The sequence below is a fragment of the Oenanthe melanoleuca genome, chromosome 4A, assembly GCF_029582105.1.
Source record: "Oenanthe melanoleuca isolate GR-GAL-2019-014 chromosome 4A, OMel1.0, whole genome shotgun sequence".
NCBI classification, from domain to species: domain Eukaryota; kingdom Metazoa; phylum Chordata; class Aves; order Passeriformes; family Muscicapidae; genus Oenanthe; species Oenanthe melanoleuca.
The window spans coordinates 13,384,064-13,402,887 of record NC_079338.1 but is presented as its reverse complement, the minus strand read 5'-3'; the positions used below and the strand labels follow the sequence as shown (position 1 = coordinate 13,402,887).

At 46.7% G+C, this 18,824-nt stretch overlaps 1 protein-coding gene across 2 annotated transcripts in view; it reads right to left on the bottom strand.

Annotated features, from left to right (window-relative positions):
• The window catches only part of FHL1 (four and a half LIM domains 1), a 29,836-nt gene extending 24,402 nt beyond the window's left edge, over window positions 1-5,434 (bottom strand). The window contains exon 1 of one of the 2 annotated variants that reach the window (XM_056491758.1): window positions 5,315-5,434. The gene's annotated coding sequence lies outside the window, so the exon portion shown is untranslated. The remainder of the gene's footprint in view (window positions 1-5,314) is intronic. The other variant, XM_056491759.1, reaches the window with a different exon arrangement.
• Between the last annotated feature and the right edge of the window lie 13,390 nt (window positions 5,435-18,824).

Below are 18,824 nucleotides of genomic sequence, written 5' to 3'. Positions count from 1 at the left end.
CATTTCAGCAGACAGACACCACTGGAACCAGCCAGTGTCCATGTCAAAGCTTCATAAAGCATGAAGGTCTTGAAGACCTTCTTGAAGACCTCCTTCATCAAGACCTTCTTGATGTCTTGAAGACAACTGGGAGGACTTCTAGCAGAGAAAGTTTTCTATTCCATTCAGTCATTTTAGCTATTTTTCCTGTTATTTTCCTCCCCATCCACATCACAATAAAAGCAGAAGAACAGATTCATTTCACCATAGCTCTGCAGTTCACCAGGTAAATTGGCTCTGAAACATTTTGATCCAAACTATTAAAACTTGAGCTATGCCTGTTAGACAGCCTCTTGTGAGGCAGATTTTAGTTTCCTCTTTTCCATTCTACTCATTTCCCCTTTCAAGGGGTGGAAAAGGATTAGAAACAAGGAAGCCAAAAAGCTGCCCTGCAGTGCTTCTTCCCAGCAGGAATAGTTTTCCCCTGTTCTTCATTAAATGTGACAAGTGGCATTTTATATTTGACCCCAACAGGTCACAAATGCAGCCCTGTCCCACCACTTTCAATCCCTCAGCTCCTGGCCCTTGGCTGCCAGCTCACACCCCAGACAGCTCTGCAGGAGGGATGCATCCCAAATAACACCAAATCACTGGGGTCAGCTCAAGGAGCAGAAAAATGATGAGGCACATCTGTGGAACAAGTGGCTCTTCTAAAAACATCAATCCAAAGTCAGGAGGGTTTGAATTTCTTATTTACAAAAATAATGCAACTCTGTAACAGCATCCAAACCAAAATTGTAACTCTGCCTGAAAGTTTCCAGGCAAAATAGCTGCCCTGCCACCCTGGATTGCAGCTCCAGGAACTGCCAGGAACCCTGCCCTAGCTCTCCAACTTCTTCAGGGAACTCTAGCTCAGCCTTTTTTGAAAGAGTGCTTCCAATCCTGTCTGTACCATTCCAGCATGGCTGTAATGCAATCCTTGCCCTACTTTGATTTTCTGCAAAGCCTTAAGTGCAATTTTAGCCCTGGCTTGCCATAGGACACAAACCCCATTTCCCATCTATTCTGATGAAGCTGGAGAGGCAGAAGAGAAGCATCCATCCATCCATCCATCCATCCATCCATCCATCCATCCATCCATCCATCAATCCCTTTGTCCCACAGAAAATGCCACAATCTGCTGCTCTGAGAGGAGGGATTTGCTCTGGCAGCACTATTGGCACTACCCAACCCTGAATCACTCTGGAATTATCCAGGGCCAGCTCCTGCCTCACTGTGCTGCAGGGAGGGCAAGCACAGCCCCATCAAGGGTTTTTCTGTGGCTTTCCAACAGCAGCTTGGAGCAGAGCAAAGCCTTTGCAGGAAGCACTCAGAGCACTAAAATGAACCATTTCTGGTAGGAGAGTTTTGCCTACAGGCCTGGGGAGGTTTTGCAGAGAAAATGCTCATCATACACCAGCCTCAACCTCTTGGCTTCAATTCATTCCTCCAGAAACCACCTGGGGTGATATTCCCAGAGCTAGCTCTGGGCTGCTCAGCTGCAGGAAGTCCCAGTTTAAGCACACTGGGGAGAGGAACAAGCTGGGCTGTGTCCTGTCTCTGAACCCCAGGGAAACCCCAATCCCTTGGACCTACACCCAGGGCAAGTGGCTGGAAACAGGGTTTTTACTGGGCCCAAGGAGAAAAGAACTGAAGCCAGTTCTTCACATGGCACAGTCCTTCCAAAACCACACTACAGAAGTAAAAATGCATTTATCTAAATAACATTTAATTCTTTAGAGTCCCAGTGTCACAAGAGCCATCTGCTTGAAACTTCTCTCCAAACAGAGTATCTAAGTGAAATATGAGGTCTCTTTCTTCCTCCAACACTCCCTGTGCCAAAATCAGACATGAAATGGCTGATCTCAGACATTTCTGCTTTGTTGCTTTCCCTGTCTGCATTTCTGTTACAGAGAAATGAAATAAAAAGAGATCCTAGAGAATCAAGCTGCAGTATTTTGACTTACAATGAATTTTTTTAAATGAAATCACAGGTCAGTTCTGGGAAGGTTCATTGCATAGACATGATTTCCATTACCTTTTCTGGTAAAAGTGAGTCCACCCTGCTGAAGCTATAGAATTGAATCTGAAATCTCAGCTTTGCTACCTTTGCTCTCCTGCCAGCAGGGCACAAGGTGACAGTGGCTGGGGACCATGAGGGTGACAGGCAGGCAGTGGCTGCTTGGCTCAGCTCTCTCATCTGCATCTCTGTGTGACCCTTGTGGGGTCACAGCCCCAGAGCCTGCCCATGGCTCTCCAGGGAGCTGCTCTGATTTAGGAGCAATCAAATCAAAACCAATCCAAAGCCTGAGCAAACTTTGCACCTTGCTGGTGGTGAGGCTTTTCTTGCTGCATTTAATGCCACTGGGACTTCAGGACTAAGCAGACCACAAAAAAGGAAATGTTAAACACAGGCTGGGGTGATGCTTGTCTCATCAGCAAAGATCAGAGGAATTTTCCACCTAAATCCCCCAGTGATGGTGAATAAACTTAAAAGAACAGGATTCACACAGGCTGTTGATGAGGGGACAGTATTATTCCTGGCTGGCATCTGCCTCTGCCCCATTTTGTGAGACCTGCAGAGCTGCAGCTGCCCTGGGTCCCAGCACAGGGAGGACAGGGAGCTGCTGGAGTCAGTCCAGAGGAGAAAAGGATGATGTGCCCTGGGGGATGGAGCATCTCTCCTTTGGATTGCTCAGCCTGAAGAGGAGAAGGCTCTGGGAAAGCCTTATTGCTATATGGGATTTCAGCACTTCAAGGGGGCTCACAAGACAGATGGGAGCAAACTTTATCAGAGCTCACTGCAGGAGGACAAGGGCAAAGGTTTTGAACTGAAACAGGTTAGATGTAGACTAGATACAAGGAAGGAGGTTTTTACACCGGGAAAACCAGTAAGACACTGGCACAGATGCCCAGGGAGGTGGTGGATGCCCCATCCCTGGAAGTGTTCATGGCCAGGTTGCTCAGAGCCCTAGATGAAGAAGTCCCTGTGGACTAAGTGGCCTTTAAAGCTCACTTCCAACCAAACTATTCTGTTTGTAAGGAAGGAAGTTGCTTCTTGGGGGCAAGGAGGTCAGTTCATTAAAGCTTTTGTTGCATCCTAGTGCAGTGGGTGTGGACTGCAAGCCATATTCACGTGAAAGGATTTAGATTTCAGATTAAATGCATCCCATAGCACCACTCCCCCATCCATGGACATGAACAGGGACCTGACCAGGCTCCCCCAGCTGCTTCCTGCCATATATCTGGATTTTCCATCCAGGGTACAGTCCAATGGAAAAGCTGCTTCCGAAATAAAGGCCAGCCCAGAGAGGCAGGAGAGTGTTTATTTTCAAGTGTTGGAGTACCCTAAACATTGCCTCCCTTTGAGCAGCTGCCACTGTTTACATCCAAGCAGAGAATTATACCAGCATACAGGGAGACAAGCCATAGCTCACAGGGGGAAAAACTTCTGTTAGAAACAGTTCAAGGACCCAATCCTAAAAACCTTCCCCAGCCAAAATTCCTGAAGAGCAGTGAATGTCAGAAACCAGCTGTAAAATCCCAGCCCTGAACTTGTTCCTCAGAGCCACAGTCCAAAATCTGAGCAACTGGCTTTCTGCTGCACTGAGATCTGGAGGGGTTTGGGGTTTTCTGCACTTGTGGTGCCAGCTCTGAAACACCTACCCACATTTTTCTCTCAGGTATTAGTCAAGAAGGAATTTTTATATACTGAACCCCTTAAGGAAAAATTAGGAACTGGTTTATATTCAAGAATGCTGTGTTTGGGAGAAAGGAAAGGGTGTTGTCACTAAAGTATGTGGGTGCTTTTATCATTACAAAAGAAAGTTGAAGTTTCAAAGCCATATTTGGTTGCTTGATCAGCTATTTGTTTTGTACATCATGACTTAGGCATTTAATCAGTTTCCTTTTGGAAGTTTTTTTGTTGTTGTTTTTAAAAAAATCACTCTTCCTCTCAAAACAGGGTAATAGGCTATTTGGTAAGTGCATTGTTTTTATAATTTTCCCCATTCCACGTGCTAGATTTCAGTAGTTTAAAAAATAATAACATCCTATTCTCAACCACAGACAGACTCCTGCTTACACAACATGAACTGGACTCAAATCCCATTCATTAACTTATCTTTTGACCAATTACTAAAGAAAAGATTAATGACAGAAACACCCATCTTACAAACACAAATATGGGCAAATACAACTTCACTGATGCAAGTGACTTCCCAAATCTGTATTGATACAGAGGTGCAGCATTTGTACAAAGCTAAAGGTGTTTGCATCCACATGGGTGCAGCTGCAGGAACTCTGCAACTGCCTGGTATTCCATAATAAACAAAGAAAGAGGAAAGCATGATAATTATTAGGTAAAACTTGCATTTCCATATTCCCCAACTCTCTTACTGCCAGCCTGCTCCCAGGATTGCTCCTCACATCACCTGAGAGCCCACAAAACAGCCTCTGCTTTAGTTATTTCCTCCCCAGCACTCATTAAAAGTTTCAAAGAGGCACATCTGATCACCTGCCCAGGAAAGCACAGAGCTGACAGCTCTTACACAGCTCAGGACCACTGCAAATGCTCCCTAAGCACCAGTTCAACTTGAAAGCAAAGAGAAAAGTTGGATTTATACCCCAGTGTTTCAAAGCAACCACCTTCCAGGGGGAAACATGCACATCAGAAAAAGAGGATGCAAGAGAAATCAGGAGCAAGAATGCAGATAAATCCCATTTCCAAAACAAGCAGTTCCTGAGGTTAACTCTGTGAGCCATGGAGAAGTTGCTGGCTGGAGATTGTTTCAGAAGTACATTCCACACTCACAGGCTCCCCAATCCCCATCCCTGCTCTCACAAACCCTTCAGAGCAACCACAAGGCAGAGAGAAGCAGCAATGAAATCTGAATATTCAAATGTATGGGAAGGGTGGGATGCTGAAAGTCTCCGTGCCCTGCCGGATGAGAGGATGCTCGGGAGGGAGAGAGGGGAAAGAGGGAGGGAGAGGGAGAGAGGGGAAAGAGGGGGAAAAGGGAGAAAAAGGGGGGGAAAAGAGGCGGAAAAGGGGGGAAAAGGGGGGAAAAGGGGGGAAAGGGAGAAAAGGGGGAGGAAAGAGGGGGAAAGAGGAGAAAAGGAGGGAAAAATGGGGAAAAGGGGGGAAAAGGGGGGAAAGGGGAGGAAAGAGAGGAAAGAGGGGGGGAAAGGGGAGAAAAGGAGGGGAAAAGTGGGGAAAGGGGGGAAGAAGGGGGCAAAGAGGTGGAAGGAGGGCGAAAGAGGGAGGAAGAGGAGGGCCACAGGGGGCTGTGCTCACTGTCTGCAGGAGAGCCCGGGAGCTGCAGGGATGGAGGAGCGCTGGGACGGGCACGGCAGCGCTTTGGGCCGGGATGTCCAGCGGGAGAGACGCGGCGCCCACACTTATAGCAGGGAGGTGCACGGCAAAAAAAAAAAAAAAAAAAAAAAAAAAAAAAGTTAGTCCAGCCCAACCCAGAGCTCCTCCCAGGGTCAGTGCAGCATCCACGGGGGGAAAGCCCAGCCTGTGACTGCACTTTGTTCCCAGGGTCCCCACAACACAGCGCTGTCACTGGAGCCGTGGGGGGCAGCAGGCTGGAACAGCCTCTCTGCCCCAAAAAGTGCCCAAAAAAGCTGCACTCCCAGACAAGGAAAATGAGGAACAAAGTCTTTGCAGGAGGATGCCTCACCAGGGTCCTGTCCTAAAGACCCTCTCCCAGTGCTAAAGCCTTTCCTGGAAGCTCAGTTATCACGTTCAGGTTCAGAACAGGGTTTGCAGGACACAAAGGGAGCTGCAGGGATGCATTTCAAGTGAGAAGTCACAGGGAGGGAGGGGACCCAGCTGAAGAGAGCACAGAGAAAATTATGCCAAAAGAGGAGCATTTTCTTCAAAGCAGACGTGAAAAAAGTACTGTCAGGCAGCAATTCATTCCTATTTTAAATAAATCTGCCTGCCTGTGCTGCACCACACCAGAAAAATCTCACAACACTCACATTTGTTTTCTTTCCTCCCTTTCTCCATCCCTTATTTTTTTTATATTCTTCTGACCTTATCCCACTTTCTTCCATTCATCTGCTGTTGGATACATGGCCCAGCAAATAACTAAGATTGTTTTGTAACAAGAGGTGCTGGTCTTGGAGCTCTTGCTCTACAAAAAGGCTTTTGTGGTGCCTTGGAGAGTCACCACAGAGCTCCTGACTGATGGCAGGAGAGGCTGGTAGGTGTCCTGGACACAGCATCTGCATCCCTGGAAAGCAGACCATTATACTTGGGCCAAGGAATTTCTCTTTGTTAGTAAAACACAAACATTGTGTAAGAGCAAATACACTCTCTTTATAAAAACATTCATATTTTCCTGTGTCTCTGTTCATTCAACAGGTAAGTCCCACAGATTCCTCCAACACTGCATCATCCATATTAACAACACCCCTAGCAGGGACAAGAACACTGGGCTGCCTTGAGCTTCAAGGCTCAGACCAACACCACTTGCCAGAAACAACTTCAGGCATGCATAAAACACAGATGTGAAACACCAACATCATTTATCACCACGGACTGAAGTTTACACTTGATTTTCAAAGGAATCCAAATACCCATTTCCAGCTAATTTTTCCAACAGCTCTCCCAGCAAGCATAAAGCTTACTCACTGTTAGCTGGAATTTTCTGTAATAGCTGCAATGAGCCATCAGACTTACAAGAACATTAGCAGAGCCCCCTGCCACTAAGGTGTGGTGTTTGCTATATATTTGCAGCTGCAGAGCTCTAATATTCATGAGAAGCAGCAGAGATGAGACCCATCCAGGATGGGACATTCAGGCACAGCATTCCCAGTTTCATAAATCAAGCCAAGAGCTCCAGGAGAAACCAGAGTTCAGAGTGTGAGGATACAAAGATAAGCCAGGTGCTGCACAACTGCAGGAGAACATCACCAGGAAAAAATACACTGCAGCAGCTCCTGTGGGGCTTTTTCTTTCAAAAGAAATTCTCCTGCCTCTGGCCATAAATAGAAATAGGAGAGAGGAGAGAGGAGAGGGAAGGGCACTGCTCCAGGGGTGTCTGTGCTGATGGAGCCCCTTCACCAGGGACCTCACAGGAGTATTTGGGGACTAATCCTGCACCTCTGCAGTTGCATCTTGGAAGATTCTCCATCCTGGAGAAGCAGAAGTGCTCTGATAAATGCCTGACAGCAGGCACCTGCAGCCCAGCAAGCAGCCCAGCTGCAGGGAATGTCATCAGGCTGCTACCAAGAGCCTCTGCCTCTTATTTAAAGTATTAGATGCCTTCCACATACAACACAAATTTGAGATTTCATGGCCAAATCCTAAACACCATCAAAAGCAACTCCTAGGCAGCACGTCTGTCAGTTTAATAAGTAGCAGCTAAATAATAAATTAATTTATTTAATGTGACTCTCACTGGTTACAGCAGAGCAGGCTGTTATTTGAGTAATTCATTGTTCTCATTGTGTTGCAGCTCAAGGCCTCATCCTGCAATTGCTGCATCCTCTAGGTCCCTGCTGGATTCACCTCCCATCCCCATGTGCACAGTGCCACATCCAGAAAAAAAAGCAGAATAAAGGTCTGCAAAGGCACGTGGCACAGAGCAAGTGCTTTATCCCATCTTCAGTGTGGCTGCTCCTGCCAGAAAGTGAGTGTGTGCAGGACCAGACCTTAAATCAGACCTTAAAATGACCAGTATACCTGACAGAGAAGAATTTAAGCACTCCAAAGCTTGCACTTATCACAGCAGCAGCTTTATTCTGTTTGGAAAAGAGCACTGGATGATTTAGAGAGCAAGCACAGCACATAGCAAGAGTCAAGGAACAGGCACTGGGGCACTGCCACATTACAGATATGGTAGAGCACTATAAAAATCTCTGCCAAAACACTGGATTAAACAAGAATAAAGTGCAAGAATGACACAACTCATTGCAAAGGACTGAGTCAACTCTGAGTCAATCCCCTGCTACCACCAGTGCTTGCTAAGGAAGATAATCAATTACCCTGCAAATTGATTTTTGGCAAACACAGTAAATAAATCTAAAGAAAAGGACTCCAATGATCCAATACATCCCTGACTAGTTATCCAAACAAAATGAACTATAAGCAGAAGCACTTAAAACTGAGTTGGTTGAATTACTCACTCAAATCTAACTGCTAGGAAACTTTATTTGGAGATGGTAGAGCTTGCAGAGGGTGTGGGGAGGCTGCTCTACAGCCAAGTGCTCTCCAAGAAACCCCAAGGGCAGGACACCCCCAAAACCAAGGGCTCACCCCAGAGCAGGAATCCTCTGCAGCAATAGAGAAAAAGATGTGTTTTGATTCATCCTGTGGATCTCTGTGCTGATTCCACTAAATCCCTCTGCAGCCACAAAAGGGGAACCCTCCCACACTGTGGGGTTTGATTTGGCAGTGGGAGGAAGCCAGTGCATCCTGGGGTGAGTCCATGCAGAATGCCCTTCCCGTGCCCCAGGGGTGGGCTTGGCTGTCCTGCTTCCCACACTCCAAACTGGGGCTGGGTGTGACACATCCTACCCGTGGTGTCCCCTAGCCAGGGCTGACAGTGGTGACAATCGCCCTGTGTGACACAGAGCTGCCCTGGGTGGGACAGCATGGCCACACAGAGCCACAGCAGCAGAGATAATCACACACAAACCCTCCAGAGCCCTCCTGTCCCAGCGAACCACCCAGCCCTTCCCTCAGCTCTAGGTGAAAATCACCAATCCCCCTCATTAAAGTAATTATCAGTCATTATCCTCTCTCTGCCCTTTGTGCAAAACAGCTGGGAAGGCTCTTTTCCCCTTCCAAGAGTCCAAAACAGCTGGAAAAGGTCTTTTCCCCTCCCAACAGCCCAAAACAGCTGGAAAGGCTCTTTTCCCCTTCCAAGTTGCAGTCTGAGTGATGCAGCTATTTTAGGTTTAAGGTACCATCACAAACCCTCTTGAGTCCCTATCCAGGCTGACTCCCAGGGTGACTGCCCTGTTAATTCCCTAATTGACAGGCTCCATCCTCCTTTCACCACCAGCCACCTGCTTTCAGCAGCCTCTGGGAGCAGGAAGCCTTCCCAGCAGAGGCTGCTCCTGTGACATCCATGCCCCTGGCTGTGCAGGAGTCATTCGTGCCCTGTTTTGGATGGGTTCCTTTCCCACTGGAATATAAAACACCCATGGCTCTCACAGAGCCTCCCAGCTGAGAGGAGAACTAGCATGTTGGAAAGCTGATCCCTTTTCTGTTTTCAGCCCCAGGTGGACACCTTGCCCCACAGTGAGTCATTTCAAGAGATCTGAGAGAGGAAAAAGAATAAAACAGAGAAAGAGATCCATCAGACTCCACACCCTCAACCATCCCACCATTCTGCTGCCCTGGGGGATAACTGGTGGCCAGATGGAGCCTCAGCCCTGCAGGCAGCTGGAACTCACCTGACATCAGCTAATTTCCTCACAGCCATCAGCACAAAGTCTCCAGGCAGGCAAAGTAATGGAAAAGCTGAAACACTTCAGAGTTACTCTCTGGGAGTAAGGGAGGGGCTATGGAAGGTTTGGAATGGTGTGGTTAAAGCATTAGTGATGCAAAGCCTTTTCCATGGAGTTTAAACACATAACACACTGCTTTCCAAACTGATGCAAAGGAGAGAATCACAACCTGTCAGCCACACACCACGGGCTGTGATCCCCAGTGGGAGCAGCCAGGCTGCCAAAAACCAGACATCTCTGTGCTTCTGCTGCAGTTCTTCCCATCAGTGTGGTTTGGGAATCATGCACATGCACGGGAGTGAGGGTGAAGCTATTGAGGGGCATCAGTGGATTCCTCTTCATCCCTGGTTGAGCAAACCAGAAAAGGACCAAGTTGTCCTGGACTCAAGTTGGAGGTTTAGATTGGATATTAGGAAATATTTCTCCTCTCAAAGGGTGGTCAAACATTGGAACCACTGTCCCTTTGAGAGCTCAAAAACCATATAGATGTGGTTCTCAGAGACATGGTTTAGAGCTGGGATTGGCAATGCTGGGTTAATGTGGGACTCAATACAAGCTTTTTGCAGTCTTTATGATTCTGTGATTCTTTTAATTTAGTGAGCAAAACAGCAAGCCACAAAAAAAAGGATTATGATTGTATTAGGTGACATGCACAAGACTACTCAGCTTTCCCCAATTTAATGTCAAAATATTTCTGTAGCATAGCCCTAAGATACCATCAGCAAACCTGGATCAACAGATCAAAGGAGATTTCCAAAAGATGGACAATCACCTGCTGGGAGCCTGCAGTGAATAAGCCCATGAGTAATTACAGTGGCTGTGTTATTTGTGACATCACTGCTACTCAGATTTTCCTGAGTGACACCAGAACTTGCACATGGAGAAGGGATCTAGCTAAAGATTGTTCCCACCTTTAAAAAGCAGCTGCAGGGATGGCTCAGCTATCAGATTAAGAGGAGCAGCCGTGTCAGCCCTCTTGGCGTCCTCTGGCAGAGTCCAAAATGCTTCTCCCAGGACAAGCTGCTCCTTCTGTGCATGGAAAATTACAAAGGTGACTCCCATTTATAAAAGATGATGCACCAGAGCCCTGCAGGAATGGACCCATCTGTTGACTGTAGCAAGGCTACATTTGGAAAAGGCAAGAGAAATGAAGGTTTCCAGCAACAATTTAAGTTTTCAAGGCGTGCTGGCAGCAGTCACAGCTGTCTATCTGCAAGGGGCTATTCAAACATGCCAGGTTTTCTGCCAAGGGTAGGGATTGAGGTTTTCTGCTCTATGGTCATTTGAACTTCAGCATTTCCACCCACATTCATGTGCTGGCTCCTGGTGTTTTTCCTGCTGGATCACAGCAGGGGTGTGGGAGCAGCCACGGGCATGGCCCCACATCCCTGGCACAGGGCAGCCCTGAGAGTGCCCAGCTGTGCCCTGCATCCCACACACCCACTCATGGTCTGTGCCAGCCCTGCCTAACCTGAGCACAGCCACAGACTGAGTGGGGAGCAGCCTGGCCAAAAACCAGCTTTGCTCCTGCACAGCTACTGCTATCTCCAGAACTCTTCTGCTGAAGTCAAGTAAATTTCCATTGACTTCTACAACTGCTGGGGCACAGTTTGCTTAAGTGTTCCCAGACTTTGGCCCTTCCAGAAAACACCTTGGCCAGACATAAAACAATAGCAGGAATCCATCAAATATTTGAGTATTTGCATAAGCCAAACAGATAAAATTTGAGAAAGGGTTTGGTTCTTGGTCCTTATCAGTTATCAATTCCTGGGTGGATACCTATTGAGAGACATTTAATAAAGGTTTATAATAGCAATGAGGTAAAGAAATAGCAATATAATATATTCAAACAGAGCTAAGGGATATGTGATGAAATATACTATAGACACATGTATATCTTTATCTTACCATACATAATTACCCTAACCTTAGTCTTTTTCCTTAGTGTGAGACTCACCAGGAGTTTCATATCCCAGATTTGAAAAGATGGTTTCCAGGCATCAGACCAAAATTAAGCTTCTTTATTAATTTTAGCTTTAGATTTTAGTCTAGGAAAGGAATCATTCGAGGTACCCACAGTTTAACATAAGTAAAATACATTTTTTAACAGCAGAGGAAATTTTCAAAGCATGACAAATTTAATTTTGCTTGAGTCTGCAGCTAAAATCAAATCAATTAGAAAGCTGAGGACCATGAAGAAACACATACAACTGGATTAGATCATTCCATGAACATGAGAGACAGCAGGCACAGAATGGGCTGGGTTGTTTGTTACAACTCAGAATTAAATTCCTCATCGTGGCACAAACTGCTTGCTTGACTTGGGCTGATTCACATCAGCCCCTGAGGCAATACCTGAAAGAATTCCCAGGGTGCAGGGAATGCTGTGGACAGGCTCCAGGAAGGAGCAGTGGTGCCCTGTGCCTGCAGCCCCTTGTTGGTTCTGCTGTCAGCATGACCAGGATGGAGAGATTTGCTCAGTGTGCCTCAGGTTCCTGTGTGCACACAGACACACAATAGCATTTTTTGCTCCCTTCCTAGGGATATGTGAAGGTTTAAAATGCAGGCTCACCCAAAGCTCCTGTGCTGCCACAGCACCTTGCAGTCCTTGGGATGGGGGGCAGAGCCACCCCAGCCCCTCCAGCACCTGCCTGTCCTTGCCTCTCTGGATGCAAAGCCTCGAGCTGGGGAGTTTAATAAATGCTCTGCTGGCTCCTACATAGTGATTTTCTGTGACTCACAATTAATGCCAGTGAAAATCACATTTAATGTCATAGTTAATGGCACCTGAATCTGTGCAAAGGGTTAAATTTGGTGTGCTCCAAGGTAGCAACCTAAACAACCCATGTGGTGCCCAGGGTTACACCAGGAGCAAAGTGGAGAAATGACTTTGTGACGTTGAACTGTATCCCCATTCTCCTGTTTAGCCCAGAAATAAGTTTTGTAAACCAGGACAAGAAAGCAGCCACTTGTCCAAGGCTGTGGATGAACTCTGTCCCAGGGCTGGAACTGAACTCCAGCTCACCACACCCAAGTGCCTCTGCATAAATCAAAGTCTTTTTTCTTTCACACAAAGGCACTGGAAATCATCCTTACTGCTCAGACCTGCACTGATGAGGATGTGGAAAAGCCAGATCACACTTTTCCCCCTTTTCTGCTTTCTTCTTCTTTCCAACAGCACTGGCTAGATGAGCATTTTGAATTTCTATATCAGATCAATTTTCCTTTGTTATAAAAAGAGACTGTATTAAAATTATAACAATATTGATGGAAAACTTAGTCACAAAGGAGGTTGGGGTTTTTATACTTTGTGCCAAACAAATCAAGGGAATGGTATCCCATTAAATTATATACTCCATGTTAGCTTCATACTTAGGCAAAGAGTAAATTTGTGCAAGATTTCCAGAGGCTTTGTTTCACAAACAAAAAAAGAAATAGCCATGGGAAAATTACAAACCATTTGGCACTAAGGAAATTATGAATGCAATTTCCTGAGCTCAGTGTGCTGAAGGAGCTGCAGTAAATAGCTGTCAGGCAGCTTTCTCAGACAAAAGATTTTAGACTTGATACCCAGCTGTGAAGGAGATTTGTCTGTGCTGGACTTTTGTTCTCCTTCCAGTCAGATGGGATTTCAACTGGCTCAGTTCAGCTGGCATGAAGGGAGCATGGGTGTGTTGCCTTTGGTTTAAACCAAATTTTCTGAGAATCATCTCTTAAGTAAAAATGACAGAACTGACTTCTTTGCTGAGTTCTGCTGAAGAAAAGTAATTTAACCATGATTTGAAGTCAAACTGAGAGACCCAAGAGAAAGATCTCAGACACATGCATGGCTGCAGAGAAGCTGTATTTCTGCCACTTCCAAACTGAAATAAATCTCTTCAGTAAAATCAGATTGGATTTTTTTTTCCCTCCTCAACAGCTCAAATGAGAGTTGGGAACAGAAGAAGAAACTGAACCAAAGGCAGGGGATAATATTTGGCATTAGATATTCTGGATCTGAAGAAGAATGGAAAAATTGTGCACAGATTGCTTAGATTTTGATGAAACAACATCAAAACTGCATTTTTGGAGAGCAGCTCTCTGCCATGAGAGGTGACAGAGGCATGTCCCAAGACAAAAAGGGCTCTGGGTGCTGCTTTTTTCCACCTCCCTCGCACAAACCTGAGCTGGGCAGTGAAAAATGATGACAAATTTGGGGGCTGTGAGTGCCTTGTGTCCCCCCTCCCAAAGCTGCTGCTGGGTGCAGTGGGTGCTGCTGTGATGTGGCAGCACGTTGGAACCCTGGAAACTGGGAGTTTTAAACATTAAACACTAACTCCCAAAAAAACACTGCTTTTAACTTAAAGCCATGGAGAAGGCTGCCAAAATTAAATAATAAAATTAAAATCACAAGTGTGTAATTTAAATAAAAGTGTATACTATCACCTAATAAAAAAAAATTTAGAATTTAAAGTCTTGAAGTATAACAACATATAAAAAGCAAAATAAAAGTTTTAAAACAAAATTTTGCCTTTCTTCTTAATAAATTTAAACAATATTTTGCAATTAAATAAAAAATGCACATTACAAGTCACAGATAATTAGTTATTAAAAGTAAAAATAATACAGGGGTCTGTTCTTAATTGAAACATTTAGCCTTAAAAAGCCTTGTAAAAAAATAGTCTTAATTTTTAACTTATTAAGTAGAAGTACTTTAGCCTTAAAAAGGCTTGTAAAAAAAATACATCTCCATTTTTAACTTATTAACTAAAAGTACTATAAAACTGGCTATAATATAAATAAAAATTATAATAAACATCTAAGTCCAAACAAAAAAGTCTTACACATTCAATCCCAAACTTAACAAAAAAAATAAAAGCAAAGCACAACAGCAGCAGAGCAGCAGCAGCTCTGGCTGCAGAAGGGTCAGTGAGAGCCTGGCTGTGCCTCTGGCTCCCTGCAGAGAGGATCCTGCCCCTGCCAGTGTCCTTGGCAACTCAGAGCCACAAACATCAAGTGGCAGGAGCCAGGAGGGACAGAGGGCTTGGCCAAATTTGAAACCTGGTAACTGGCTATAAATATTTACACACTGAGCCTCAGCTTTGCTCCTTCTGCTGCATCAGAGGCAGGGCAGCCATGGAGCACAGGTATTAACTGAGCTGCTTGTGCTGCTCCAGGACTTCCAGCAGCTCCAGGATCTCCAGCCAGTGTCCTGAGTGCTGGAGATGCTCCTTCTGCAGAGCATCCTCTGATGGTGGTACCCACAGCAGATGTGCAAACAGAGCTGCCCCAGTGCCATCCTGCAGCTCTGCCCGGCCCCCAGCTGGGCTCTTCTCCCTACAGCACAGGAACTCAGCCAAGTTCCAGCCATGGAATCTCAAACTAAATATCTGTAAAGCCAGGATGATCCATTTTTTCCAGGGAGCTCTTTCACTCAGCCCCGACACTGTTGTCAGTCTGTTCTCAGCTCTGCCACGGGAGCACAGATTGCAGCTGAAGCAACAGGTCTCTGATGGAGCTGAGCTTAGGAGTGGCACAGCACCACTGGCCTGGCTTCTCTAGCAGGACAATAGCCCTGAGCCCTCTCAGGCATCTGAGCAGAGCTGAGATTTTATCCACAGCAAATATCTCAGCAGCAAAGCTGCAGCCCCTTCAGAGCAGAAAGCAATCACAAGGAAAATTTGTTTGCCTTTTGTAAGAATTTGGACATTTTTGTGTGAGCAGCAGACACTGGTTTGGGGTTGCAGAGTAGAAAACATACCCCAGACATACCTTGTGCAGCTGCAGAACTGTGTCACTTGAGCTGTCCCATCAGAGGAATCCTTGATTTTGGACTTTGAGAAATGGACATCAATGCAAGTAGTGACCTCAGACCACACAGACATCATCTAGCTAAAGAGCTTTATGATGCTCAGGGCTATTTCAAAGCCAAAAATTAATGGCAGAGTACATGGAGAGAGGGAAGAAATTTGTATTAAACCTGGCCCATCTGTCTCTGAGATACACAGACATTTCCAATTCACTCTTATTGCAGATGTCAAAAGCTTCAGAACCTGGGAGAATTCACACAACATATCCAAAGCACCAGTGATTAATATTAACTACCTGAAAAAAAGGGGAAAAGCAACCAAAGCTGCATCTCTTATTCTTTTTCCTCTTGTACCTGTGGGAATTCTAAGAGTGAGCTGTATCACAGAAGAGCAGATTCAGCCATCCATCATCAAAGGGAGCAGAGGAGATACTTCAAGGCTCTGCAGAGAATGAAGGTGCTGTGAGGATGTGGAGACCTGCCGTCCTTAGCTGGTTTTAAGGTCAAACCCCTGGAGTTACTACCCAGAAAAGGTGAATTTTGGTTCAGACCAGTGCTGAGAGGAAGAAGGGCAAGAGAGAAATCTTTGCTGCTCTCAGCCCAGGCACATTTACATTTTGAAGTGTTTCCATGCTCAGCCAGTTGGTGTTTTCCTATTCTCAAAGCATCCTTTGCCCTGCAGTGCCTGCCCTGCCCAGCCCAGCACCCATGTGGGTAGGCTGGCATAACTACCCTGGCTGCTGCAGGTGGAGGGGCTGACATGCTCTACAGAGCTGACAGCTTTAATTCATGCACATTTTTAATCTTTTTCCACATTCCTGGGAGCTTATGCACACAGGGAAGGGAGCAATGTTCACACATATCCTTAAAAGTAGCCATGACCACACTACTGTGGAACAAGCAGGGTTAGGAGATTGCATCCATATATGGGCTCCTTGGGGCTGGAGCATCCCTGGCACCCCTGGGAGGAGGAGAGCTGGTGGAATTTCCTACAAAAGGACAATTAATAAAGTACAAATCCTTTTGTATATACACATGTCTAAATATTGGACAACAGATTCAAGGCTTTGCTACCCCAGAATCCTGAACCTTACAGGACTCCTGCACTCATTAAGAGATTTGTAGCTCTGACCCAGGTTCTAAGTGCAGGGACTGTAAGGGCTGGAGATAGGAAAAGCATCAAGAGGGGGTGGTTTTTGCACCACTTAATTCTGGTTTCTGGGATCCAACAGGGCTGTTTGAGGACTGGAATGTGCTCCAGAGCCCCTGGTCCCCACACACTGCTCTGAGAGCAGACCTCCAGCAGCCCTGAGCAGTGACAGGCTGGAATTCTGCTTCCCCTGGTTTGAGCTCTGCAGTCACAGCCTCACCTCTGCAGCAGCCAGCACCCTGAGACTTTGCTTTTCCTCTTCTCTGTGGTTCAGGAGCTTCCAGGGACATCAAAGCCACTGTGTCACTCCCTGCTCAGCCATGGCAGGGAGCAGGGCACCTGGAGCCAGACTGTCCCCAGCAAGGTGCAAACAGCTCTGATGTTGATGTGGCTGAAGGCACCAGGTGTGCTGCAAATGCCTTTGGGATAAATGAGACACACATCACTGCCAGCTGCATGGGGGAGGTGGAGAGCAGGGGGCACACACAGTGTTTGTGCTGCTGCTCCTGCTCTGGGCACACAAACACTCCCAGTCCCTGGGTTCCCTCATTGGCCTGGCAGATTTTGTGAGGGTTGTCAGCAAGGACACCATTTCTTCATTTCCACATTACTTGCCTTGTCTTCCAATTATTCTCCAGTCACAGACACATGTGGCCAAAAGAGTTTTATGCAATTGACTGTTGTGAGATTATATTTGGGCACTCTGGCATTGAGAGGCACTTCCACCTCCATCTCCTCTCTTCACCTCACCAAGAAGTTTCCTCCATAAAACTCCCCACATCTGGTGACAAACACTCTTGTGGAGTTGTGACAAGAGAAAGTGCCATGATGACCACAGATTGGCTGCAGATGTCAGCAAAGCCCAGTGCTAGGAATGGCCTGGTACCAGGTGATGTGACACAGGGGGCTCCTGGGGAAGGTGTCCTGGTGGGCTCAGAGCTGGGGGAGAGTTTGAATCAGCTCTGAGATCTATCAGCAGCTCCAGCAAGGGCTGCAGCTCATCTCAGACCAAATTCATCCTGCTTGTGGCCACTGGCCTTAAACTCCTTCTGAAAGCTTAAAAGGGGGAAAAAAATGGCCAACAAGCAGCTGGGCTTAAAGGGAAAACCAGACACAGAGGAGATATCTGTGAGCACCTCCACCCTCCCAGGTGTTTGAGGAGGTGGTGGCTCCTGCAAGGGGCTCAGGGTGTCAGAGCAGTCAGTGCTGGAACAGGGTCTCCTCTCCTTTGTGCTGGATGGGGATGAGGTGTGGGGATCCCAGCAGGGCATGGGGAGATGCTCTGGAGCTGGCTGGGCTCTGCATGGCCCACAGGGACACACTGGGATGGACAATTGCTGTCCTTTCCAATATTGCCATCTAGAGGACCCAGCAAGGACCAGAGCTCCTTGCAGGCCATGATGAGATAAGGAAGAATCAAAGCCTTGCTTTTTTTCTGATTTTTCTTCATAAAAATGCTACCCCAGCATGATGTGGAGATGCTGAGCCAAGGGTGCAGAACTGTGACTTTGGGCATGGCAATACAGGATTGCTCTAAAATCAGCCCTGTGATTTTTTTGAGGCTGTAGATACCCAGTGTTGGCCCATTTCCCAGCAATTTACTGATCCCCACATGAAGGTGGACAGATGGTACTGACTGAAAGCTGCCCCTCATCAGCTCAAACTGAACAGAACTAATAAAACAGGGACTAATCAGCAAATGACAGCTCTGTGCACCTGACCATGCAGGGATGTGCCTTGTCCATGCTTGCTGTGCCTCTGAACAGCACCTATCCAAAATATGTTTGATGTGAGATGCCAGCTCCTGGCACAGCAAGCCCAGTGGGTGCCCAGCTGCAGCTGCCTGTGCTGGGCAGGGTGGATACAGAGCAGAGCATCCCAGCTGCACTTTGGGTGCTGGGGATACCACTCACACAGGTGAGGAGCCTGAATCATACCTCGTGTCAAGGAAACAACTGAAGGGGTCTGCTGCACTTCTCCTGAGGTTTGGGAAGGTGAAGGGCTGCCAAAAGGCATCTGCTCAATTGCTAAATGATGTCCTTGTTTGATTTAGTTGTGTGCCCTGGTCCAACCCAAGCCGGGCTGGATCCAGTGGGATTAGTGGTGTTTATTCTGACTGTCAGGATGCTGAGGTGGGAGTGTAGAGTGGAATTAGCATCATTTCATAGCACGAAAATAATGTAACACCTTTGTCTGCTGTCCCACTGCTGTGACTTCCAGTAGCACAGGCCACCCACCAGCAGCATGACACCAGGCAAGCCCCTCTCACTCAGGGCTTTTGTGAGCTGCAGTCTCAGTTTTGGGACAGCCCAGAATTCACCACCCCAACGGCCACAGTCCCTTTGGAAAGCAGCAGAGACAACCCCTTGGCTGCCTGCTGCTCTGGGTGGGAGATAAGTG